A 10,880-nucleotide genomic window follows, 5' to 3' on the forward strand; every position below is an offset into this window, starting at 1 on the left:
GTGCCAGCTCCATGCTCTGTTCTGGCGTTGAACGCCAGCCAGATGCTCCTTACTGGCGTTTGAACGCCAGTGAACTCCTCCTCCAGGGTGTGATTTTTCTTCTGCTGTTTTTGATTTTTCTTCAATTTTTTTAGTTGTTTTTGTGACTCCACATGATCATGAACCTATGAAGACATATAACTAATAAAAATATAATTAAATAAAAATTGGGTTGCCTCCTAACAAGCGCTTCTTTAATGTCAATAGCTTGACAGTGGGCTCTCATGGAGCCTCACAGATGTTCAGAGCATTGTTGAGACTCCCCAACACCAAACTTAGAGTTTGGATATGGGAGTTCAACACCAAACTTAGAGTTTGGTTGTGGCCTCCCTACACCAAACTTAGAGTTTGACTGTGGGGGCTCTGGTTGACTCTGTTTTGAGAGAAGCTTACTGTACCTCTTTTCCATATTTACAGAAGGATGTCCTTGAGTTTTAAACTCAAGGGAGTCCTCATTCAATTGAAGGACTAGTTCACCTTTGTTAACATCAATCATAGCTCTTGCTGTGGCTAGGAAGGGTCTTCCAAGGATGATGGATTCATCCTCATCCTTCCCAGTATCTAGGATTATGAAATCAGCAGGGATGTAAAGGCCTTCAACCTTTACTAATATGTCCTCTACTTGTCCATAAGCCTATTTTCTGGAATTGTCTGCCATCTCTAATGAGATTTTAGCAGCTTGTACCTCAAAGATTCCCAGTTTCTCTATTACAGAGAGTGGCATGAGGTTTATTCCTGATCCCAGGTCACATAGAGCCTTCTCAAAGGTCATGGTGCCTATGGTACAAGGTATTAGGAACTTTCCAGGATCCTATTTCTTCTGAGGCAATCTCAGTTGATCCAATGCATTTAGTTCATTGGTGAACAGGGGAGGTTCATCCCCCAAGTCTCATTACCAAATAAATCGGTATTCAGCTTCATGATTGCACCAAGGAACTTGGCAACTTGCTCTTCAGTAACATTCTCATTCTCTTCAGAAGAGGAATACTCATCAGAGCTCATGAATGGCATAAGGAGGTTCAATGGAATCTCTATGGTCTCTAGATGAGTCTCAGATTCCTTTGGTTCCTCAGAGGGAAACTCCTTATTGATCACTGGACATCCTAGGAGGTCTTCCTTACTGGGATTCACGACCTCAACCTCCCTTACAGGTTCGGCCATGGTAATTAATTCAATGGCCTTGCACTCTCCTTTTGGATTCTCTTCTGTATTGCTTGGGAGAGTACTAGGAGGGGTTTCAGTGATTCTTTTACTCAGCTGGCCCACTTGTGCTTCCAAATTTCTAATGGAGGACCTTGTTTCATTCATGAAACTCACAGTGGCCTTAGATAGATCAGAGACTAAATTTGCTAAGTTAGATGGATTCTGCTCAGAATTCTTTGTCTGTTGCTGAGTGGATGATGGAAAAGGCTTGCTATTGCTAAACCTGTTTCTTCCACCATTATTAAAGCCTTGATGAGGATTTTGTTGATCCTTCCATGAGAGATTTGGGTGATTTCTCCGTGAGGAATTATAGGTGTTTCCATATGGTTCACCCATGTAATTCACCTCTGTTATTGCAGGGTTTTCAGGATCATAAGCTTCTTCTTCAGAAGATGCCTCTTGAGTACTGTTGGATGCAGCTTGCATTCCATTCAGACTCTGAGAAATCATATTGACTTGCTGAGTCAATATTTTATTTTGAGCCAATATGGTATTCAGAGTATCAATTTCAAGAACTCCCTTCTTTTGAGGTGTTCCATTACTCACAGGATTCCTTTCAGAAGTGTACATAAACTGGTTGTTAGCAACCATGTCAATGAGTTCTTGAGCTTCTGCAGGCGTTTTCTTTAGGTGAATGGATCCACCTGCAGAAGTATCCAATGACATCTTAGCTAATTCAGACAGACCATCATAGAATATATCCAGGATGGTCCATTCTGAAAGCATGTCAGAAGGACACTTTTTGGTCAGTTGCTTGTATCTCTCCCAAGCTTCATAGATGGATTCACCTTCTTTCTGTCTGAAGGTTTGAACATCCACTTTAAGCTTACTAAACTTTTGAGGAGGAAAGAACTTGGCTAAGAAAGCCTTGACCAGCTTATCCCAAGAGTTCAGGCTATCTTTAGGTTGAGAGTCCAACCATATTCTAGCTCTGTATCTTACTGCAAAAGGAAAAAGCATGAGCCTGTAGACTTCAGGATCTATTCCATTAGTCTTAAAAGTATCACAGATCTGCAAGAATTCAGTTAAGAACTGAAAAGGATCTTCAGATGGAAGTCCATGAAACTTGCAGTTCTGTTGCATCAGAGAAACTAATTGAGGTTTCAGCTCAAAATTGTTTGCTCCAATGGTAGGGATGGAGATGCTTTTTCCATGTAAATTGGAATTAGGTGCAGTAAAGTCACCAAGCATCCTCCTTACATTATTATTATTTTCGACTGCCATCTCCTCTTCCTGTTCGAAAATTTCTGTAAGGTTATCTCTGGATTGTTGTATTTTAGCTTCTCTTAGTTTCTTTTTCAGAGTCCTTTCAGGTTCAGGGTCTGCTTCAACAAGAATGTTCTTATCCTTGCTCCTGCTCATATGAAAAAGAGGGAACAGAAAAATAATAATAGGGATCCTTTTTACCTAGGTATAGAGGTTCCCCTGTGTGAGTAGAAGAAGAAAAGAATGTAATGTAAAGAAGGGAAGAAGAGAAAATTCGAACACAGATGGAAGAGGGGGTTCGAATTTGGGTGAGATGAAGTGTTAGTAGATGAATAAATAAATAGAAGGAGATGAGAGAGAGGGAGGATTTTCGAAAATAATATTTTGAAAAGGGGTTAGTGATTTTCGAAAATTAGGAATGAAATCAAATTAAAATTAAAAATTGAAAACAATTAGTTAATTAAAAAGAATTTTTGAAAAAGAGGGAAGAGATTTTCGAAAATTAGAGAGAGAGTTAGTTAGGTAGTTTTGAAAAAGATAAGAAACAAACAAAAAGTCAATTAGTTAGTTGAAAAAGATTTGAAAATCAATTTTGAAAAGATAAGAGGATAAGAAGTTAGAAAAGATATTTTAAAATCAAATTTTTGAAAAAGATAAGATTTTTTAAAAAAAAGATATGATAAAAAGATATGATTAGAATTAGTTTTGAAAAAGATTTGATTTTTAAAATCACAATTAATGACTTGATTCACAAGAAATCACAAGATATGATTCTAGAACTTAAAGTTTGAATCAAAATGATGAGCGGATAATTTATACGCTTTTTGGCATTGTTTTTAGTATGTTTTTAGTAGGATCTAGTTACTTTTAGGGATGTTTTCATTAGTTTTTATGTTAAATTCACATTTCTAAACTTTACTATGAGTTTGTGTGTTTTTCTGTGATTTCAGGTATTTTCTGGCTGAAATTGAGGGACTTGAGCAAAAATCAGATTCAGAGGTTTGAAAAGGACTGCTGATACTGTTGGATTCTGACCTCCCTGCACTCAAAGTAGATTTTCTAGAGCTACAGAACTCGAAATGGCGCGCTTCTAATTGCGTTGGAAATTAGACATCCAGGGCTTTCCAGCAATATATAATAGTCCATACTTTGGCCAAGAATAGATGACGCAAACTGGCGTTCAACACCAGCTCTCTGCCCAAATCTGGCGTCCAGCGCCAGAAAAGGAGCCAAAACCAGAGTTGAACGCCCAAACTGGCACAAAAGCTGGCGTTCAACTCCACAAATGGCCTCTGCACGTGCAACACTCAAGCTCAGCCCAAACACACACCAAGTGGGCCCAGGAAGTGGATTTATGCATCAATTACTTACTCATGTAAACCCTAGTGACTAGTTTATTATAAATAGGACCTTTTACTAGTCTTTTTGACTATCTTTGGTCTCAGTTTTAATCCATTGTTCATCTTAGGAGACTATTGATCACGTTTTAGGGGGCTGGCCATCTCGGCCATGCCTGGACCTTTCACTTACGTATTTTCGACGGTAGAGTTTCTACACTCCATAGATTAAGGTGTGGAGCTCTGCTGTTCCTCAAAAATTAATGCAAAGTACTACTATTTTCTATTCAATTCTTCTTATTTTGCTTCTAAGATATCCATTCGCACCCAAGAACGTGATGAAGGTGATGATTATGTGTGACGCTCATCACCATTCTCCCCTATGAACACGTGCCTGACAAATATTTCCGTTCTACATGAAATAAGCTAGAATGAATATCTCTTAGATCTCCTAACCAGAATCTTCGTGGCATAAGCTAGAATGATGGCGGCATTCAAGAGAATCCGGAAGGTCTAAACCTTGTCTGTGGTATTCCAAGTAGGATTCAATGATTGAATGACTGTGACGAGCTCCTAACTCGCGATTGCAGGGCGTTAGTGACAGACGCAAAAGGATAGTAAATCCTATTCCAGCATGATCGAGAACCGACAGATGAATAGCCGTGCCGTGACAAGGTGCGTGAGCATATTATTCACTGAGAGGATAAGATGAAGCCATTGACAAGGGTGATGCCTCCAGACGATTAGCCGTGCCGTGACAGGGCATTGGATCATTTTCCCGAGAGATGACCGAAAGTAGCCATTGACAGTGGTGATGTATCACATAAAGCCAGCCATGGAAAGGAGTAAGACTGATTGGATGAAGATAGCAGGAAAGCAGAGGTTCAGAGGAACGAAAGCATCTCCATTCGCTTATCTGAAACTCTCACCAATGAATTACATAAGTATTTCTATCCCTATTCTATTAATTATTATTCGAAAACACCATTATCAATTTATATCTGCCTGACTGAGATTTGCAAGGTGACCATAGCTTGCTTCATACCAACAATCTCCGTGGGATTCGACCCTTACTCACGTAAGGTATTACTTGGACGACCCAGTGCACTTGCTGGTTAGTTGTATCGAAGTTGTGAACCATGGTATTGGCACCATGTTCTTGGCGCCATTGCCAGGGAAAGAAAGAGCCATGAATTTTACATAATTAAAGTGTAATCACGATTACGCGTACCAAGTTGCTCACGTTGCCAGGGATTGTTCGAGCCTGGACATCACAATTTCGTACACCAAGTTTTTGGCGCCGTTACTGGGGATTGTTCGAGTTTGGACAACTGACGGTTCATCTTGTTGCTCAGATTAGGTAATTTTCTTTTTGTTTTCTTTTCAAAAAAAAATTTTTCAAAAATATTTCAAAAATGTCTCATCTGTTTTCGAAAAAAAAATAAAAATGTTTTCAAAAATATATTTTTCTTCAGAATTTTTAAGAATGAATTCTAGTGTTTCAAGATGATTTGTTGAATCCTGGCTGGCTGTAAGCCATGTCTAATCTTTTGGACTGGGGTTTCAATTTACCATCACAACAGAAGAGATTCTCACACACTTAGTTGCTCTATACTTGAAAAGTATCCATATCTGCTGAAGCTTGGCTGGCCATTGGCCATGTCTAGTGTTTTGGACTGGAGCTTTCATTGAAAGCTTGGCTGGCTAGTGAGCCATGTCTAATTCCTGGACTGAAGCTTTAGACTAACATGGCAAGATTCCTGGAATTCATATTAAAAATTTTGGAATCCTTATTTTTGTTTTTCATAATAATTTTCGAAAAAATCCAAAAAAAAATTAGAAAATCATAAAAAATCAAAAATATTTTTCTGTTTCTTGTTTGAGTCTTGAGTCATGTTATAAGTTTGGTGTCAATTGCATGTGCATCTTGCATTTTTCGAAAATTCATGCATTCATAGTGTTCTTCATGATCTTCAAGTTGTTCTTGGTAAGCCTTCTTGTTTGATCTTGATGATTTTTTGTTTTGTGTCTTTTCATGTTTATCATATGCATTCTTGAATTCTTAGTGTCTAAGCATTAAAGAATTCTAAGTTTGGTGTCTTGCATGTTTTCTTTGCATTAAAAATTTTTCAAAAATGTGTTCTTGATGTTCATCATGATCTTCATAATGTTCTTGGTGTTCATCTTGACATTCATAGCATTCTTGCATGCATCACATGTTTTGATCTAAAAATTTCATGCATTGCATCTTTTTAGTGTTTTTCTCTTGCATCATAAAAATTCAAAAATAAAAAAATATCTTTCCCTTTTTCTCTCATCAAATTCGAAAATTTGAATTGACTTTTTCAAAAATTTTTAAAATCAAATTGTTTCTCATGAGTCAAATCAAATTTTCAATTTGAAAATCTTATCTTTTTCAAAATCTTTTTCAAAAATCAAATCTTTTTCAAAGTTCTTAGTTATTTTCGAAAATTCCAAAAATAATTTTCAAAAATCTTTTCCTTATTTTTATACCAAATTTTCGAAAATGACAATAACAATTAATGTTTTGATTCAAAATTTGAAGTTTGTTACTTGCTTGTTAAGAAAGATTCAAACTTTAAGTTCTAGAATCATATCTTGTGATTTCTTGTGAATCAAGTCATTAATTGAGATTTTAAAAATCAAATCTTTTTCAAAAACTAATTTCTATCATATCTTTTCAAAAATATCTTCTCATCTTATCTTTTTCAAAAAATTTGATTTTCAAAATATCTTTTCTAACTTCCTAACTTCTTATCTTTTCAAAATTGATTTTCAAAATTTGTTTCAACTAACTAACTAACTTTTTGTTTGTTTCTTAACTTTTTCAAAACTACCTAACTAACTCTCTCTCTCTAATTTTCGAAAATATCTTCCCTCTTTTTCAAAATTTCTTTTTAATTAACTAATTATTTTTATTTTTGATTTTAAAATTTTTCGAAAAAAAATACTAACATTTTTCAAAAAATCATTTTCGAAAATCACTAACTCTTTTTCAAAAATATTTTTCGAAAATTATCCCTCCCCCATCTTATTCTATTTATTCATTCATATTCTAACATCTCATCTCACATCTCTGCCATCCTCACAGTTGTGTTTCTTTCTTTACATCACACTCTTTGTCTCCCCCTCTTCTTCTACTCACACAGGGATCCCTATACTATGGCATAAAGGATCTCTATTATTATTATTATTTTTCTGTGCCCTCTTCTTTGTCATATGAGCAGGAGCAAGGATAAGAACATTCTTGTGGAAGCAGATCCAGAACCTGAAAGGACTCTGAAGAGAAAATTAAGGGAAGCTAAAATACAACAATCCAGAGATAACCTTTCAGAAATTTTCGAACAGGAAAAAGAGATGGCAGCCGAAAATAATAATAATGTAAGGAAGATGCTTGGTGACTTTACTGCACCTAATTCCAATTTACATGGAAGAAGCATCTCCATTCCTGCCATTGGAGCAAACAACTTTGAGCTGAAACCTCAATTAGTTTCTCTGATGCAGCAGAACTGCAAGTTTCATGGACTTCCATCTGAAGATCCTTTTCAGTTCTTAACTGAATTCTTGCAGATATGTGATACTGTTAAGACTAATGGAGTAGATCCTGAAGTCTACAGGCTCATGCTTTTCCCTTTTGTTGTAAGAGACAGAGCTAGATTATGGTTGGATTCTCAACCCAAAGACAGCCTGAACTCTTGGGATAAGTTGGTCACGGCTTTCTTAGCCAAGTACTTTCCTCCTCAAAAGATGAGCAAGCTTAGAGCTGATGTTCAAACCTTCAGACAGAAAGAAGGTGAATCCCTCTATGAAGCTTGGGAAAGATACAAATAGTTGACCAAAAAGTGTCCTTCTGACATGCTTTCAGAATGGACCATCCTGGATATATTCTATGATGGTTTATCTGAGCTATCAAAGATGTCACTGGACACTTCTGCAGGTGGATCCATTCACCTAAAGAAAACACCTGCAGAAGCTCAAGAACTCATTGACATGGTTGCTAATAACCAGTTCATGTACACTTCTGAAAGGAATCCTGTGAGTAATGGGACGCCTATGAAGAAGGGAGTTCTTGAAGTTGATATTCTGAATGCCATATTGGCTCAGAATAAAATATTGACTCAGCAAGTCAATATGATCTCTTAGAGTCTGAATGGAATGCAAGCTGCATCCAACAGTACTCAAGAGGCTTCTTATGAAGAAGAAGCTTATGATCCTGAGAACCCTGCAATAGCAGAGGTGAATTACCTAGGTGAACCTTATGGAAACACCTATAACTCATCGTGGAGAAATCATCCAAATTTCTCATGGAAGGATCAAAAGCCTCAACAAGGCTTTAATAATGGTGGAAGAAACAGGTTCAACAATAATAAACCTTTTCCATCATCCACTCAGCAACAGATAGAGAACTCTGAACAATATGCTTCTAATTTAGCAAATCTAGTCTCTGATCTATCCAAGGCCACTGTAAGTTTCATGAATGAAACAAGGTCTTCCATTAGAAATTTGGAAGCACAAGTGGGCCAGCTGAGTAAGAGGATCACTGAAATCCCTCCTAGTACTCTCCCAAGCAATACAGAAGAGAACCCTAAAGGAGAGTGCAAGGCCATTGACATAAGCACCATGGCCGAACCTACAAGGGGAGAGGAGGACGTGAATCCCAGTGAGGAAGACCTCCTGGGACGTCCAGTGATCAATAAGGAGCTTTCCTCTGAGGAACCAAAGGACTCTGAGACTCATCTAGAGACCATATAGATTCCATTGAACCTCTTTATGCCCTTCATGAGCTCTGATGAGTATTCCTCTTCTGAAGAGAATGAGGATGTTACTGAAGAGCAAACTGCCAAGTTTCTTGGTGTAATCATGAAGCTGAATGCCAATTTATTTGGCATTGATACTTGGGAAGTTGAACCTCCCTTGTTCATCAATGAACTAAGTGATCTGGATCAACTGACATTGCCTCAGAAGAGACAGGATCCTGGAAAGTTCACAATACCCTGTACCATAGGCACCATGATCTTTAAGGCTCTGTGTGACCTTGGTTCAGGAATAAACCTCATGTCCCTCTCTGTAATAGAGAAACTGGGAATCTATGGGGTGCAAGCTGCTAAAATCTCATTAGAGATGGCAGACAGTTCAAGAAAATAGGCTTATGGACAAGTAGAGGACGTGTTAGTAAAGGTTGAAGGCCTTTACATCCCTGCTGATTTCATAGTCCTGGATACTGGAAAGGAAGAGGATGAATCCATCATCCTAGGAAGACCTTTCCTGGCCACAGCAAGAGCTGTGATTGATGTTGACAGAGGTGAAATAGTCCTCCAATGGAATGAGGACTCCCTTGTGTTTAAAACTCAAGGATCTCCCTCTGCAACCATGGAGAGGAAGCATGAAAAGCTTCTCTCAAAGCAGAGTCAACCCAAGCCCCCACAGTCAAACTCTAAGTTTGGTGTTGGGAGGCCACAACTAAACTCTAAGTTTGGTGTTGAACTCCCATAACCAAACTCTAAGTTTGGTGTTGGAGAGTCTCAACAAAGCTCTGCACATCTGTGAGGCTCCATGAGAGCCCACTGTCAAGCTATTGACATTAAAGAAGCGCTTGTTGGGAGGCAACCCAATTTTTATTTATCTAACTATATTTTTCTTAGTTATATGTCTTTGTAGGTTCATGATCATGTGGAGTCACAAAATAAATATAAAAATTGAAAACGGAATCAAAAACAGCAGAAGAAAAATCACACCCTGGAGGAGCATCTGTCTGGCGTTCAGCGCCAGAACAGAGCATGGTTCTGGCGCTGAACGCCCAAAATGGGCAGCTTCTGGGCGCTGAACGCCAGAACAGGCATGGTTCTGGCGTTCAACGCCAGAAATGGCACACAAATGGGCGTTGAACGCCCAAAATGGCCACCAACCTGGCGCTGAACGCCCAGAGTTGGATGCAAAGGCATTTTTACATGCCTAATGGGTGCAGGGATGTAAATCCTTGAACACCTCAGGATCTGTGGACCCCACAGGATCCACTCAGGATCTGTGGACCCCACAGGATCCCCACCTACCTCCACTCACTTCTTCTCACCACTTTCTTTCACACAACCCCATAAACACTCTTCCCCAAAAACCCTTCACCAATCACCTCAAACTCTCTTCCCCATCACCTCTTCACTACTCACATCCATCCACTCTTCCCCATAAACCTACCTCATAAACCCCACCTACCTTCAAAATTCAAAACCAATTTCCCACCCAAACCCACCCATATGGCCGAAGCCTTTCCCCCCTCCCTTCCCTATATAAAGCCCTCCATTCTTCATCAAATTCACACAACACATCCCTCTACACTCCTCTTGGCCGAAACCACATCTCCCTCTCCCTCTCCATATTTCTTCTTCTTCTTCTCTTCTTTTGTTTATTGCTCGAGGGCGAGCAATATTCTAAGTTTGGTGTGGTAAAAGCATAGCTTTTTTGTTTTTCCATTACCATTGATGGCATCTAAGACCGGAGAATCCTCTAGAAGAGGGAAAGGGAAGACAAAAGCTTCCACATCCGAGTCATGGGAGATGGAAAGATTCATCTCCAAAGCCCATCAAGACCACTTCTATGATGTTGTGGCCAAGAAGAAAGTGATCCCTGAGGTCCCTTTCAAACTCAAAAGAAATGAGTATCCAGAGATCCGACATGAAATTCAAAGAAGAGGTTGGGAAGTTCTAACAAATCCCATCCAACAAGTCGGCATCCTAATGGTTCAAGAGTTCTATGCCAATGCATGGATCACCAAGAACCATGATCAAAGTAAGAACCCGGATCCAAAGAACTATGTTACAATGGTTCGGGGGAAATACTTGGATTTTAGTCCGAAAAATGTGAGGTTGGCGTTCAACTTGCCAAACATGGAAGAGAACGCACGCCCCTACACAAGGAGAGTCAACTTTGATCAAAGGTTGGACCAAGTCCTTATGGACATATGTGTAGAAGGAGCTCAATGGAAGGTTGACTCCAAAGGCAAGCCGGTTCAACTAAGAAGATTGGACCTCAAGCCTATAGCTAGAGGATGGTTGGAGTTTATTCAATGCTCAATCATTC

At 38.8% G+C, this 10,880-nt stretch overlaps 2 non-coding genes across 2 annotated transcripts; one reads left to right on the top strand and one right to left on the bottom strand.

The window, feature by feature from the left end:
* The first annotated feature begins 1,962 nt into the window (after nt 1-1,962).
* LOC148566975 (small nucleolar RNA R71) lies at nt 1,963-2,070 on the top strand. Its single transcript, XR_015882112.1, has one exon. It is a non-coding gene; the product is annotated as a small nucleolar RNA R71 (small nucleolar RNA).
* Nucleotides 2,071-7,559: 5,489 nt separating this feature from the next.
* LOC148566976 (small nucleolar RNA R71) lies at nt 7,560-7,667 on the bottom strand. Its single transcript, XR_015881582.1, has one exon. It is a non-coding gene; the product is annotated as a small nucleolar RNA R71 (small nucleolar RNA).
* Between the last annotated feature and the right edge of the window lie 3,213 nt (nt 7,668-10,880).

This window comes from Arachis ipaensis, chromosome B4 (genome assembly GCF_059453495.1).
Source record: "Arachis ipaensis isolate K30076 ecotype BB chromosome B4, ASM5945349v1, whole genome shotgun sequence".
NCBI lineage: Eukaryota > Viridiplantae > Streptophyta > Magnoliopsida > Fabales > Fabaceae > Arachis > Arachis ipaensis.